This window comes from Octopus bimaculoides, chromosome 22 (genome assembly GCF_046866305.1).
Source record: "Octopus bimaculoides isolate indiv1 chromosome 22, ASM4686630v1, whole genome shotgun sequence".
Lineage (NCBI taxonomy): Eukaryota > Metazoa > Mollusca > Cephalopoda > Octopoda > Octopodidae > Octopus > Octopus bimaculoides.
The window spans coordinates 20,075,204-20,092,703 of NC_142949.1; positions in this window are offsets into that span (position 1 = coordinate 20,075,204).

The following is a 17,500-nucleotide window of genomic DNA, read 5'->3' on the forward strand; positions in this document are numbered from 1 at the left end:
ACTTATTTCTTATATTCATTTTCCTAAAATTTTCGTTGCGTCTTGCAACCTTTTCGATAGTCTTGACTATTGAAAATGTTGCAAGACGCAACGAAAATTTTAGGAAAACAAACATAAGAAATAAATGAAAATTTAACCGGTGACTGCAGAGGAATATAGAGATGTGTTGAAAGCTTTCTATACAGCCCAAATATACCCAAAGAATAACTTCATTACAAACTTACACTTTATGTAGGAACTTAGTAGGCAACGAAGTACGCAGATATACAGATGCAAAAAAAATTAAGTAATTACTTAGAGACATCATTAAGTATAAAATTTTAACTGACACTGAAATTAGCCAAACTAGGTCTCAAATAACTCTTGGCAGACCAAATGAAAACACCAACAGTGCAGATGAAATAGGTAACAGATGCACAGAACCCAGTGTACGAGCAATACATTCCAGCGAGGAAACTGAAGAAAGAATAGCGAAACACATTTATGCGGAAAAATAGGAATAAGTAGACCTACCTGAAGAACAACAGAATAAGTATGACACAAATTTGATTCGAATAATAAAGGGGAGATTATAGAAGCAAAAGAAAATATTTTGAGAGAATTCGGAAAGACTGCATTTACTGACATGATCAATAGAGAACCGCTACCAGAGTTCTCAAACAACCCGATGATAATGTATGATTTGCTCTAAGACAGATCTTAAGTAATAAGAGAAATGACCTAACTACCTTAAATAATCTTATCTATGTCACTGCTCAACTTAGTATCAGGACGACACAGAAAAGGACCAATCATATCAATAGAACTCCTAAGTTAAAATAGCAATAGAAAAAGAGATCGATTTTTTGCGAGCGGATGAACTTGCTAGAGGAATAAATGTTACGACGAAAGAAGCTAGTAAAATCAAGCAAAAATATAAAAGATTTTATGAACCTCTCTGCAACCAAGAAAATAGTGAAACAACGAATAAAACCGAAAGTTCAGGAGGTATGACAAAAGAATCAAGTTTTATCGACAAAACAAGGTATTCAAGACGGATGGAAAGAAATTTTATAGGGAAATTGGAAAAAGCAAGATAGAAATAAAGGAGCCACCTAGGAATGAGAAAATGGAAGAGTTCCGGAAAAAGATATGGAGCAACAAAACAAGAATATAATACTGAGGCTGACTGGATAGAGCGTGAGAAAGTGAGACTGGATGAAGTTGAAGAGCAGAAATGGGAGGCATTAAGAGTAGAAGACTAAGATGTGTTCTTAGAAAGTCTCACAAAGGGAAAACTCCGGGACTTGACCGAATTCCTAGCTTCTGGATAAATTGTTTGACAGAGGTACACCAAAATTTCACTGAATCTCTGACTGATGTCATCCAGAGCCCAGAGCAAATATCTGCCTGCCTGACTGACCGAAGATGAGACCAAGGGTAATACAGCTAACAACAATAGACCACTCATTTGCTTAGCATTAGTGTGGAAGCTGTTAGCAAGTATGTTTTCAGAAAGCATTTACGAGCACGTTGACAACCAGAATTTATTGCCAGAAGAACAGGAATGTTGCAGAAAGAAAGGTTGCATGATCTAGTATAGGTAGAGACTGGAATATCTACAGTTTTCTGTGAGTATTTTGAATTTCCCTCAAAATAAGTTAAGGAACTTACATATTTTGTATTTTGGACATAAAAGCGAACACCTCAAAAAAAATTTAGAAACTTTAATATCTCCATTCTTGTGAGAACATTTTGCCTACCCTTATTTCCTGGCTAACAGAATATGTAAACATGCCTTTTATTGTAACAACACAATTAACTGCACGATAACAAATTAAGGACGTACGCACCTGCCACTATACACATACTGCACAATTACAAAATCTGTAAACCACGGCAAAACTTTTAAAATTAAAAGAAAAATGCCAAAAGAAAAAACAGAAGAAATTCAGAAATTGTTGTGGCGAAAGAGTACAGCAGGGTTCGCCACCATCCCCTGCCGTTAATATAAGGATATGTGTGTGTGTGAGTGTGTGTGTGTGTGTGTGTGTATGTGTGTGTGTGTGTGTGTGTGCGTGCGTGTGTGTATGTGTGTTTTTTCTCTGTGTGTATATATATATATATATATATATATATATATATATATATATACATACATATACATACATACATATATATATATATATATATATATATATATATATATATATTACTATATTATTATTGTTGTTGTTTCTTTCTACCAGTAATTACATATAGAATAGGTTGAATTGCTTCTTTTCAAGGTAGCGCTCCCAGTATCTACTGGTAGTAGTAAACACATTTGACCTCTGATGACCTAAAGTGTGCTAAGAATTAGATAGTTACAAAGAAAAGATAACATGGCGTGTCTTGGTGAAAAAGTTGGAGTACAGCAGATTTGCTTGTCAGTTGTTTGACATTCACTGGTTGAGCATGTCTCATGGTGCCTGAAAATATTTGCATCTCTAATCTCGAACAGAAATAATGGGCCGCATCACAGGCATGCATGGAGAGTAATTGTGTGTGGTTTGAATAATTCCCGACTGGAAACAGTGATGTTTTGTTAAGCATCCTTAAACAACCCTTATTCAAGAACCTTTTGAGTGGCATGGGCTACTGGACGTGAAGGAATTTCTAACTGGGGCACACCTGCAAGGTCATGCGCTGTTTGTCTTGATATGAGATCACCAAGATGATGGTGATGATGATGATGATAATGACGATGATGATGACGAGGGGGAGGAGGAGGAGGAGGGGGAGGAGGAGGAGGAGGAGGAGGAGGAGGAGGAGGAGGAGGAAGAGGAGGAGGAGGAGGAGGAGGAGGAGGAGGAGGAGGAGGAATTTATAGTATGATGTCAACAATTCAGATTATTTGTAGGGATGTTGGGATGCAATTCTCGATCGAAATCTGTGGTGAAATGGTCCTAAAAAGAGAAAAATTTAGGAAAGGCCACGTAATAAAATGGAAGGGCGCAAAAAAACAGAAAGGGAGTTGCAGAAGTAAGATATAATTACTTGGGTAGTATTGCAAGTGGTAAGATAAATGCGGTGAAGATGAATGAAGTCTTCATAAATGAGTGACGGAAGAGGACCCGACTTGTGTTGCAGTTTAAGATGAGTCCCATAATACTTAAATCGATTAACACTTGGGCCTCTTTTTTTTTTGATGAGTTGTGGGGCAGAATAACATTTTGGAAGCAGGATGAACGAAAAGAGATTGATCGAAGAATACATAAACTACGGACAGTGAACAGGAAACAAAACCCTACGAGTGATGCGGAGAATGTGAAAAAAGGTAGAAGATTGATGAGATTTGAGAGTTGCGTAAAGGAAAAAGAGAACGATTTTGCGTGGTATGTCAAGAGTTGGGAAAACGAAAGCTCTGAAGCAGTGAAAATGCTAGAAAGCTAAAAAGGGAATGACGCAGTAAGCCCATAACAATTCAAGGATGACCAGTAAAAAAAAAAAGAGAAGCAGAAATCTTGGCATGACAAGAAAATACACAGTCAGTTCTTGGAGGATAAAGGTGAGATTGACTGGAATAAGAAACTTGGCAATGTCTGCAGAAAGGCAACTTCAAACGTTGCACTGAGTCATTATAGTGCAGTGCTCAAGATCAAGGTCTCAGGGCGAAATACACTAAATAGAGTATTGACAAAAGTACTGATTCGCCATTATGTAGAATGTGTTCTGAAAAGCGAGAAAGCACAAGTGATATTGTCAGTGAGTGCAGTAAGCACCAACAGCGAGAATACCAAAGGAGATATGATAACGTGGCCAGAAATATGCACTGGCAGCTGTGTGATAACTTTCAGAAAGCCAAGCGACGGTATGAGCACATTGAGACCAGGTAATAGAGTCGAGAAGGTGAGATATTGTGTTCATCGATAAGAACGAAAAAGAGGTTAAGATCATAGATTTTTCGATACCAGGTGATTCAAAGGTGAAAGTTTTTTAAAAAATAGAAAAAAGGAGAAACAGAAATACCAGCGACTGAAGAAAGGGAAGGCTTTGGGATAAGAAGAAGAGGATTGTGATATCGGTAATAATTTGAGCATTGGGAGCAGTCTCGAAGGGATTTGATAAGCAAATCGAGGATATTGGAGTTACTATCAGGTTTGAAGTGATACTAAAAACAGCTTTATTGCGTACAACTACAGCACAAATAAAAGAGTTGTCTCTTTGAGACACAGGCGAAAATCTTGCTTGAAAACTTTGGTGATTTGTTTTTATAATCTTTCGACCAATGAAAAACCGGAAATTAAGATAATAATAATAACAATAATAATAATAATAATAATAATAATAATAATAATAATAATAAAATGCAAGAAACAAGATCGAAACGCTCACTATTTTAGGCATACCAGTCGTGACTTACAGTTTCAATATCATTAACATTAACTGGTCAGTTACTGAAATTTGTAATCTTGACAGAAAAATAGGAAAGTTTTTGACAATGCATAGAATGCACCATTCCAAGGCAGATATAGAATGACTTTACCTGCAAAGAAAAGAGGGAGGCAGTGGACTTCTACAACTGGAATTAACAATGATGATGATTGCCACAGTTGGTCTAATCACCGACCTGAAAAACTCTGAGGACTGGATGTTGAAACGTGTCACAAAGCATGAAAACAAGAGATCATAAGTCAGTAATAAAATAGGCAAAGGAATATCTAAGTGAATTCCAAATGCAACAAATCCCAGAATTAGACGTACTAGAAACAAGCACAGAAAAAGCTAAGCGTATGAAAACTCGTGTAAAACTGCTGCCTTACATATTCTTACTGATAAATGATAAGAAAAACCTCTCAATGGCAAATACCTAAAGAGAGCTAATAGTGCTGATGTTGACAAGGCCTCTTCCCATCAATGGTTTTTTTCTTCTGGCTTAAAATCAGAAACGGAAGGGTTTGTCATAGCAGCCCAACATCAATGCCTACCTACAAGCAACTACCAGGACAACGTTAAAGAACGGTGGTGGCCCAACATGTCATGTATGTCAACAATAAAATGAAACCATTGATCATGTGGTCTCCATGTGCAGTCACCTTACGCCTACAAAGTATCTCAGCAGGCATGATAGAGCAGCACAATATATTCACTGGGTAATTTGCAAAAACCTAGACCTGCTCCATGATAAAAACTAGAAGGAACACGAACGACCTGCAGTGTTTGAAAATGGGCGCATCTTACTCCTCTCGAACATCACCATTCAAACTGACAGAAAGATAGATAATATAATATATGCAAGTAGGGCATATATTATATTGAAAGACTTCAGGCAAAAATCCTGCCTCCTCATTGATATGACTGTACCAATCGATATAAACATATCTGTCAAGACCTACCAAAAAGCTTGGCAAGTATACAGATCTTGAAATAGAAATTGGCAAAATGTGGAATCTCAAGATAAAAACAATACCTGTTATCATAGGTGCCCTGGAAATGGTAGCAAAAGGGGTTGATTACTACCTGGCTCAGATACCAGGAAGCCCCAAAATGGCAGAAATTCAAAAGATAGTGCTCATAATCTGAAGTTTTAAAACAAACTCATAATTTTCTTATGGTTTCTTAGAAAAATACTATGTACAAAACGAAATATATGACACACTAGAAATAACACCAACATGAACTTCTAACTTGTCCTCTCTTGAGGTCTCCGAGTGAGACTTGGAGCCAACTAATACAAATATAGAGCAAAAGTCAAACATATAATAACAATAATACTACTACTACTACTACTACTAATAATAATAATAATAATAATAATAATAATAATGATAATGATAATAATAATAATAATAATAATAATAATAATGATAATAATAATAATAATAATAATAATAATAATAATAATAATGATAATAATAATAATAATAATAATAATAATAATAATAATAATAATAATAATAATAATAATAATAATAATAATAAATGAAAAACTCTGAGGACTGGATGCTAAAACTTGTCTTAAAACAATATGAAAAACTCTGAGGACTGGATGCTAAAACTTGTCTTAAAATATGAAAGCAAGAAAGCATCTTACTCAATAACAAAACAGGCAAAGGAATATCTAAGTGAATTCCAATTGCAACAAATTCAAGAATTAGACAAACTAGCAACACCTACAGAAAAAGCTAAGCGCTTGAAAACCCGTGCTAAAATTGCTGCCTTAGCTATTATGACTGAAAAATGGCATGGAAAACCTCTCAATGGCAAATACCCAAAGAGAGCGAATAATGCAGATATTGACAAAGCCCTTACCCACCAATGGTTAATGGCCTCTGGATTGAAATCAGAAACAGAGGGGTTTATCATAGCAGCCCAAGATCAATGCCTACCTACAAAGAACTACCAGGCCAACATATTAAAGAACGGCAGCTCCCCATTATGTCGTATATGCCAACAACAAAATGAGACCATCGATCATGTTGTCTCCATGTGCAGTCTGCTTGCGCCTACAGAATATCTCAACAGGCATGATAGAGCTGCACAATATATTCACTGGGTAATATGCAAAAACCTGGACTTGCCCCATGATAAAAACTGGTGGGAACACAAACCACCCCCAGTACTTGAAAATGATCACATTGCACTCCTCTGGAACTTCACCATTCAAACTGACAGAAAGATAGACGCAAATAGGCCAGACATCATACTGAAAGACTTCAGACAAAAATCATGCCTCCTCATTGATATGACTGTCCCAATTGATATAAACGTATCTGTCAAGACCTACCAAAAACTGAGCAAATATAAAGATCTTGAAATAGAAATTAGCAAAATGTGGAATCTGAAGACGAAAACAATACCTATTGTCATAGGTGCCCTGGGAATGACAGCGAAACGGGCTGATTACTACCTAGCTCAGATACCAGGAAACCCCAAAATGGCTGAAGTCCAAAAGATAGTGCTCATGGGAACTGCCCATATCCTACGTAAAATACTGTCTATGTGATCTCAAATTTTAAAGCAAACATAATTTTCTTATGGTTTCTTAAACATTCACTTGAACAAAACTGTACAAATCCAAATATATGGTACCCTAGGCATAACACCTACATGAACTTCTAACTTGTTGTCTCTTGAGGTCTCTGGGTGAGACTTGGATCCAACTTGTACAAATGCAAAACAAAAGTCAAACATAAAATAATAATAATAATAATAATAATAATAATAATAATTATAATGATAATAATAATAATAATAATAATAATAATAATAATAATAATAATAAGACCTAAAGATGGTATAAACACACGCCAGAAAAGGTCACAGAAAACAAGAAAGCAACCATACTCTGGGATATGCCAATACACACAGATAGAGAAATTAAGGCAAATAGACCAGATATAGTTGTCAAAGATCATGAAGGAAAAAAATGCCTTCTAATTGATGTTTCAATACCAGCAGATGACAACGTTTCTCTAAAAGAAATGGAAAAACTTTCAAAATACAAAGACCTGGAAATAGAGATAACTCGAATGTGGAATCTAAAAACAGAAACAATTCCTATCATAGTAGGTGCCTTAGGTATAATAAAAAAATATTCAGACAAATACATAACAAAAACACCAGGACTTACAAATATATATAACATACAAAAAATTGCACTACTGGGTATTGCACACATTCTACGCAAAACACTTTCAATACAGTAAACATAAGAGCACCACAGCAAACCACAGCACATACCCAAGGCGCACAGAGCTGCGCTCGGTAGTGGAGTGAAAGCACGTTATAAAAATAAAACTACTGAATAATAATAATAATAATAATAATAATAATAATAATAATAATAATAATAATAATAATAATAATAATAATAATAATGATAATGCTAATAATAATAATAATAATAATAATAATAATAATAATAATAATAATAATGTGTGTGCTTGTTGTTTAAGCTTTCAAAGTGATTTTCATTTGTCAATAAATATTCTTTAGATGGAAGATCATTATAAATGAAATGTTTAGAAACAAATATTGTTGGTCGGAATTGTTTTGAATATATTTTGCTTAAGTAAATTACTATTTGCATTTATAATGTAAAATATAAGACGTAAACTATGAGAAAAATATTAATTATAACTCCAAGGCTAAAATGAATTATGAGAAAGTATATATAAAATAAGAGGTGGGGAAAAAACATAATTATATTTAACTTGAAGAGAGTTAATGACAAATGTCTGAATAATCCAATGTAATATTTCAATTGAAAACGTAAGTTGAGAGAGAAACATTACAGTTTATAATTTCACAATTCATTATAGTGAATTTAATATAGTGAATTATTAGAAAGTATGGTAACAGATATATAAATTCGGGCCTCAGCCACTACATTTTCTCTATTGTCTTTAACGGTTAACGGTAATTGATATTGTCAATATTTATTAAAACATATAAATTTCCGGATCTTTTTTAAAACGGGGGCCACATTTTTCATTAACGAAACACTTTGAAACTTGGAACACTGGTAGAATGAGTCATATAAAACATCTTTTTCTCTTAGTCTTCTTTAAAAAAAAAGAAATCCATCAGTTATTCCATGTTAAAGTTGTCGTATTTCTGTAATTTCAACCAATCACTGACGTCCATTCAGCTGATATACATTAAGTACCGACTACATAAAAAAACGATTCTGAAACAATTAACCCTAACCCTAACCCTAACGCTAGGGTTAGGGTTAGGGTTAGGGTTAAAACAAATTTAAAATGAAAAAAGCAAATAAAACGAAGGTATGGAGATTAAATACGCTTTACATCGCTTAATCAGCCAAAGGAGTAAATATAAACAACTGAATACTTGTCAGTGATTGGTTGAAATTATCGAAATAAGACAATTTTTTACTTGAAATAAATTCGAATACAAAGATATTTTTCTGTTCTATAACACAAAATAGATAAGTATACGAAGTGTGAAAGTCTTTCCGTACCAAAAACACTACGTAAAATATTAATGAAAAATGTGGCCCCCGTTTTAAAATAGATCCAAATTTCCATCTGACACTAATTTAAATTGCCCAACCAAAGACATACATCTTATTCAAGTGACTTGCATACCAGCGAGCGTGTATGTAGTTTATACGATGACATGCATGTGTTCATAGCTTGCTCTTAAGAGTTGTGGACAAATTGTGCATAATCTGGGCGTTTGACTGCATATACCCCACTGTGACACGCATACATACACACATATGTACGCATGTATGTATATATGTATGTATATATATATATATACATAATATACATATAACGTTAAAATTTCAATAAAGCAATCTCAGAATTTGCATTTACTAATAGGGTGAAATACTGAGTGATTGTTTACCTTAAACAATTTCGCGTTCTTCCAAGTCATTCGATGTGGTTAGCCAGAACCTGAATCGAGTTCTCGTAAGGTACTTGCTCACTATATGTGTGTGTGTGAGAGAGAGAGAGTATTGCGTGGGCGTGTATGCATTCAGGCTCGTATGCGTATCTGTACGTATGTGATATGTATGCGCATGTATGTGAACATACTTCGTACAGCAGAACAGCAGGCAACAATAAATGCGAAATAAGAGAGCGAGAGCGAGAGAGGGGGGATAAGGAGAGAGGGAGAAGGAGGTAGAATAAGCGGGATTACTGTCAGGAATATATAATGTAATTTGGAACCCTTAAGATTTTGAACATCAAATATATGCTCAAAATAAATTATTTAAATATTTAAATCACCTGAATATGTGAAGTTGACAATCAGAAACATGATCTGAAACTGAATATTAACGTAGAACATTATTTGCCAGACAGTTTTCGTTAGGGAAATTACTTCTTATACATATATGCATAAAATTTCCTTAACCGTTCAGAACACTTCATCAGCTTGTTATGATTCTGTGAGTAAAGTGAGATAAGTGTGGAAATTTTGAAGTCTTTTCACAGTCACCATTTGGCTAAGAAATATGATCTGAATAGAAAGGTTTTGATTTCGATCCCACTGTGCAGTATGTTAGGAACCCAGTTGCAACAATAAGGCGCTTAGTTTTATCGGTTGACCTTTGACGTATGAGTATAATTTTGTCGACAAAAACTGCGCTGAATTTCATCAATCGCTCGTACGCCTTTCCATTTCGTTGCCTGAAAGAGATCCTGAAACAGGAAGGTCTGATAAGCGTTGTGAAGAACCAGCTTATTTCCCATATATTAAATCTACTGCATCCAGGAGTATAATACTTCCAAGTATACAGGTAGTCGCATAAGTAAGATAGTAAGGAAAGGACGGACAGAAAGAGGGAACGTATATGTACATGGGAACACTATACATGACAGTGTTTCCATATGAAACTATAACGTACAACCACATCATTGATTACTTCATTGCGTGAATATATTTCACAGAATGCATCCATATACGATCATCAACAATTTTTCGTACATGAATACGGGTATATTGAAAACAAGACACCGTTGGCAAAGTTGTTCACACACGCACACACACATATATACACATATACACATACACGCACACACGCACACATATATACATATGATTACAGCGGTACATATCTCATGTCATGCGCATTAACATCTTTATTTACTCTCTTCTGATTCCGACACAGATGGATAAATCTCACTTATTATTATCAGCAATCATATTGTAAGATAATTTCATAGTATTAACAATACATTCTCAGTTTGATTTATACGCTGAGGAAAGTGATCCTGCCTCCAATCACAACACAGCTGGAGACACTTGATGCTGCTTCATTGAGACCATTATCTAAACTTAGGTACTCTGAGTGATTTACTCTGAGTTATTTTCCTTACCCTCTCTGTTAAAATATGCAAATTACATATGGCCAACTGTATACATCAATCTATTGAGTTATCCCATAATTAATGTGGGTTTTTTTCAATTTCATGAACTAAAATTCGGAGGAATAAGCCATCTGCATCAACTTGCTATAAAAGCAGGTAGTAATTTTACCTTGTCCTTATTTCTAGCAAAAGTTTTGAAGAGAGCAGTTCGATTTTAACAGTTATTTTTTCAAAGCTATAATGGAAGTGACAAAGGAGCATATTCGGCATATTTTGCTTTATGAGTTCAATAAAGGCAACAACGCAACGGGAAGTGAGAGGAATATCAGTGCAGTTTATGGGGATCGGACAATATGCGTAATCTAGTGTCAACGGTGGTTCCAGACATCCAGAGCCGGAAACTACGATCTAGAAGACGATCCTCGTCCTGGAAGATCAGAAGTCAGCGAGGACATCTTGCAAACCCTGGTGGAACAAACAAATCCCATCGTAACTAGCAGAGAAGCTTGGATTTGCTCATTGAATCATTCATCGACACCTGCATGCCATCGGAAATGTCAGCAAATTGGGTCAGTAGATTCCTCACAAACTTTCCGAGTATAATCCTACGCACAGAGTGAATGTGTTCTCTTCTTTGCTGACACCTCTCACGAATGAACCGTTTTCGGACTGAATAATGACTGGTGACGCGAAATGGGTCCTCTATAAAAATGTCAAGCGCCGAAGGCAGTGGGCATGGAAAGGAGAAACATCGGCATCCCAGGCTAAAGAAGTTCTTCAGCCACGTAAGGTGTTGTTAACTGTTTCGTAGGATATGAAAGGTTTAGTCCATTTAGAACTTTTAAACCCAAGCAAAATGATAACAAGTGCGACCTACTGCGAGCAGCTTGAGCGGTTTAAGTCAGGGCTAGAAGAAAGACGACCATTTCTGATATCAAGACGAAAGGTGTTCCTCCATCAGAGTAATGCTCGGTCACATACAGCGAGGATGACATTCGAAAGGCTGGATCAGAGTTAATGGAAAACGATGCCCACCCACCCTATTTGCTGGACATTGCCCCATCTGATTATCATTTATTCTGCACTCTTGAAAATCATTTTGAGTATTTTTCGTCACGAACAACAGAATTTTAGAAGAGGGGCCTTGCGAATCTACCAGGTACATGAAAGAGCATTGTAGAAAATGAAGGCGACTATATTTTAGATTAAAAAGAAATTTGCTCATCTTAATCTTGAAAAATAAAAGAAATATAAAAATCCACATTATTTATGGGATAATCCAATGTTTTCATATAGAAAATGAAAGTCTCTCCTTGCGAACTAAGACTTCTCGTCCAATGAAGTCAGCTATTCTGCAAAACATATTTATATTTCTCTATACGTCGGATATTTTTTAACATCTTTAATTCAGTGAAATTTTCTATGTGAAATGCATATCACATAAGTTATAAATGTAATAAAGCAAGCCACAGTTAATACTTAAGATTTTTGTCTTTCATTTGTCTTAATGACGTTTATAACAGATTGGTTCATTTCCTCGCATATGAACATAAAATAAATATGTTTTTGATGGGAAATTAATTGAACGGATATGAATGTATAAATCACATTATTATCTCTAACTGAAAATATAAGGTTTTGATGCATTTTAGAACAAGAAAACATGACTACAAGAAGAGAAAAACTATTATTCCGCAAGATTTCAGACATTCGGATAAATTTCGGAATACGGTTGGGTATATAGTCGACACATTTGTTTTTTTTTTGTTTGTTCTTTTTTTTTATTTATTGCAGGTGTACAGTTTTGCAAAAGAAAAACAAGCAGCAAAATGGTCGTTGAAGTTCGAAGTTGAAGATCAATATTTTTTCTTTTTTTATGATCCGTTTCTAAAAGTATGCGTTGCTGTAAAAGTAAGTATTATTTGAAAAAAAAAAAGAAATTAGCAAATGAACATATATTTGCAAAAGCGGTCAAATTCATAGTTCATGCTGGGCTACTAGAATGGGAGTTTTACGGGTCAATTTTCATTTCGTTATTGCATATGGTAAATAAGAAACCTACAACAAAAGAAACCTACACACACACAAAGCCACACGTGCATTTACACACATGCACACACTCACACTCACTTATGTACGCACGCATACACCATACATACACAAATATCCATTCTTCTATCCATCCATATGTATACATCAATCTGTCCATCCATCCATCCATCCATCCATCCATCCATCCATACATACATACATACATGCATGCATATATACATACATACACACACGCACGCACACAAGACACACATGCATACACACACACACAGGTATGACATGCTGTTCCAAGAAGGTAACATCACCAAAAATGTACTCCATTTGATGAGAGATAAATATTGTTTAATGAACGCAGGGAATGATCTCATGAGCCCCAAATACGTTTCATGCAATAACAACAACAAAGACAATAGGTGCCTTCTTGCAATACTCAGGCTGTGGTCACATGGTATATACGAGCTAAAACAGAACACACACTCCAATAGGAACTTATCCATCAGTTGACATGAAGAGCATCATTACAGACAAACACAAGCAAGTGTCTACCCGCTATTGAAACTGTCGCGATCCAGGAAATTCTTAACTCGACCAGGAGTGCATGATTAAATCCATCATATATCACGCAGAAGTCTCATCGTCTCTACGTGATATCCTAATCGAAAAGAATAGTTACATTGTATTGCGTGAAGGCAAATTCAAAAGTCACTATGCTAACCATGTATCTTCCTTCCAGCTCAGGGACAAAATTAAATCCACTAAGTTGAATCACCACGTCAGAAGCTTGAAGTCAAGCCCAAACACCACATAAAGTGGAAAATAGTTTTAAAATCCATGGCATATGTTAATGGATAAACGAAATTATAGCTATACGATCTAAGAACTCCACTGCGATGATGAATTCCAGATCTGAAGTTTTCAGCTCATGTAAACATATGGAGGAGTTCGGGTTGGTGAGTTGGAAAATAGCACCATTCGCGAATTGAGGGACAGTGCCACAGACTCTGACCCCTATCCGTTCAGGCTTTATATAGCTTTACGATCAAAGGAGACATGTAATTAATTCTCTCCCTTTTTCTCTTTTCTTCTATTTCCCTTCTCCTTTCTTTTTCCGGGATGTTCACACTTCCACTTTTTACTTCTATCTTCTTCCCGCCTTTTCTCGTATATATATATATATATATATATATATATATATATATATATATATCAACTTTAAATAGAGCTCAAAACTGATCCGTTGAAAATACTTTATTACAACAATAATAATAATAATAAAAATAATAATAATAATAATAATAATAATAATAATAATAATAATAATAATAATAATAATATTGTTAAGAGATACTATATTCTTTTGCCAAATTTTTGGTGTAAAAAAATATATTTAAACATACACACATGTATATATATATATATATATATATATATATATATATATATATATATATATATATATATACACATGTGTGTATATATACACGTGTGTATGTGTGTATAACTCTCAGTTCCTGAATTATTTTACCTGAAAAATTTTAAAGGTAACTTTGGAGCATCGGCAAATATAACTGTTAGAAGTGAAATACTGTGGCGGTAATTACTTACTAACAGAGTAAATAATTAAATTTAGAGAATGAGGCTAATTAAAAATAAATAAATAACAAAGAAAGAGAAATACCCAGAATATTATTTATTCGCAAATTGGAAATACTGAGAAAGCAAGAGGTGAAGGACATAAAATTTCGATTTAAGATTATTCATTGAATATCTTCCTGGAATGTGCATGGAATGTCTAAAGTGTGAATGATTTAATGGAGCATTCCAATGGCTAAAATATCCAAATTAAGTTAAGGTCCAAAGGTCCCTGTTTAATTTGCTTAATGAGAGAAAACGTTACTTCTAGAAAGGTATCTGGATCTAAAATAACATTATTTGAAGAATATTATCAATATTGAGAAGTCTTATATCTAAATATTAAAGGCCAATATTTAAATACTTTTTCGGTGAAAATTGACAAGTGAGAAAAGTATTTTCAATAAAATATTTTTCCTATAGACAGGTGAAAAACGGCAGAAATTTTAAAGAAAACTAATTCGGTCGAAAATTCGCCAAATGTAAATACTTAAAGATGTTAATAGAAATGAAAATATATTGTTTGATAAATTAACAAATATAAAAAAAAGGGGGCAGGAAATAGGTAAGTCATAAAAAAAGAAAAGATATACGTGTCCAATATCATGAAATATCCATGAAACGTCAAAGAATAACAGCATGGCAAATGTGCAACAAATGTAGATGGTAGTCAACTATAATTTGTGTGTGTTTGTGATTGTATATGCCTGCGTCTTAGTATTTTTGTGTATTTGAATGTATGTGTATCTATAACTTATATATATATATATATATGTATATATATATATATATATATATATATATATATATATATATATATATATATATATATATATATATATATATATATATATATATATATATATATATATATGTATATATATATATATATATATATATATATATATATATATATATATATATATACATAGGTACACACACACACATATACATATATATATATATATATATATATATATATGTATGTATGTATAGGGTGTCCCAAATATACCTGATGGGTTTCAATTCTCAACAACTTCCTTAAATTTATAAATGAATGCATGAAAGATTGATACAATATAAAGGATATAATGGAAATTAATATGCCGAAGTCAAATTTTGCATCGCTATTACATCACATATGAAAAATGAAGTCGCTTAAATGGCAGCCATTTTCGGCTTCGTACGTCCATGTTCTTTCCCAACCTTGCACCATAACATTCTCAAGAGTTTCAAACCCTGCTTCTCTGATTACTTTTTTGATGTTCTCATTCAGTTGCACCAGGGTCTCCGGTGTGTTGACGTAAACCCTCTCTTTCAGATATCCCCATAAGGAATAATCCGGGTTAGTCCAGTATACGGAACTTGAAGGCCACTGAAAGGAGACATCACACATGGTTCCAGCAAGATGGTGCAAATGCTCATACCGCAAGAGAAACAATGCAATTGTTATGGCAGTGCTTTGGAGAGAGAATAATCTCCTGTTACGGCAAGATCAACTGGACTTCATGTTCCCCAGACTTGACTAGCCCAGATTTTTCTGTTGGGGATACCTGAATGAGAAGGTTTACGTCAACAAACCAGAGACCTTGGTGCAACTGAAAGAGATCATCAATAGAGAAATGAGAGAAGTGGAGTCTGAGACTCTTGCGAGTGTTATGGTGCAAGTTTTGTTAAGAGCACGGGCGTGCGAAGCCGAAAATGGCTGCCATTTAAGCGATGCCATTTTTCGTATGTGATGTAGTGGCGTTGCAAAATATGACTAGTGCCCGTTAATGTCCATTAAATTCTGTACACTGTATCAAAATTTCATGCATTTATTTGAAAAGTCCGGGAAGTTATTAACATTTGAAATACATCATTGACTTTTGGGACACCCTCCATATATAGTGTAAAGGTAAGACACAAGGATCGAGGTGCAAGAAGATTGTAAGCTTCGCGTAGTCCGTAGAAGGTACAGAAAGCAACTTTCAGGAACAACAGTTTTTTATTGAAGTAGGTTTAAAATTTTTCTTGTATCGAAGTTCGATAAGGTGAAATAATAGTTTTATAGTTAATTGCTTTATGGTCAGTGGTAGGGGTTGGCGCTTATGCGAATAGAAATCCCAAATTAGGGAATGTTGTAAAAAAAGAATCAAGGCTACATGAGTTCCACAGCAGAAACGAGGAAGTAGTAATTCTCCAAACGAGAGAATTCCATTAGCTACACGTCAGGCCAAAGATACCTTAATCAAAAGAAGTTTACATTGTCGTGAAGAGAAACAAAGTCGACTCGTAGGAGATGGAAATGTACACTTCATTTGATTAAGGTCTCTTTGGCTCGACTCTGGCTAGAAGATTACCCTCGTTTGGATAATTACTACTTCCGAGATTCTGCTGGCTATAGAAAGTATTTTGCTTTGATTTTAACTACACCATTCCGTAAAAGTGTGTTTGTGGCTGTATATATATACAAATATATATATATATATATACAAATATATATATGTACAAATATATATGCAAATACAGAAGTACACAAATAGTCTCTTGCAAACATATGCAAACAACAAAACCCGGACGAAGACATATAAAAAAGAAGAAAAGCCAACAGCTTTATTCTGCGTCTTCAGGTAGAGATAGAAGATTTTAAACGAAATCTTATCCTTGAAATTCCATTATTTTGCATGGTCGTTCCACGAAGCTTTGCCGTGACCTTAATTTACATTTTAGGGCTTTTGTTCTGAACTTTTCACTTGCATCCATAATCTTGAATTTTCTTCTTAAAAGTATTTAAATATTTGAAATAGAATTTTGGCAGTCACCAAATTGACTACGTTAATTCTATTATACTTATAATGAAAATTGATACTTGTTGTCTCTCTCTTTCCCCCTTTCCTAAAGATGCATGTGTGTGCACGTGTGTGTATATTTTCATCAGATGTATATATGTATATATATATATATATATATATATATATATATATATAATTAAATAGAGTTAGCGTTTGGAATAACCGTCTAAAGGA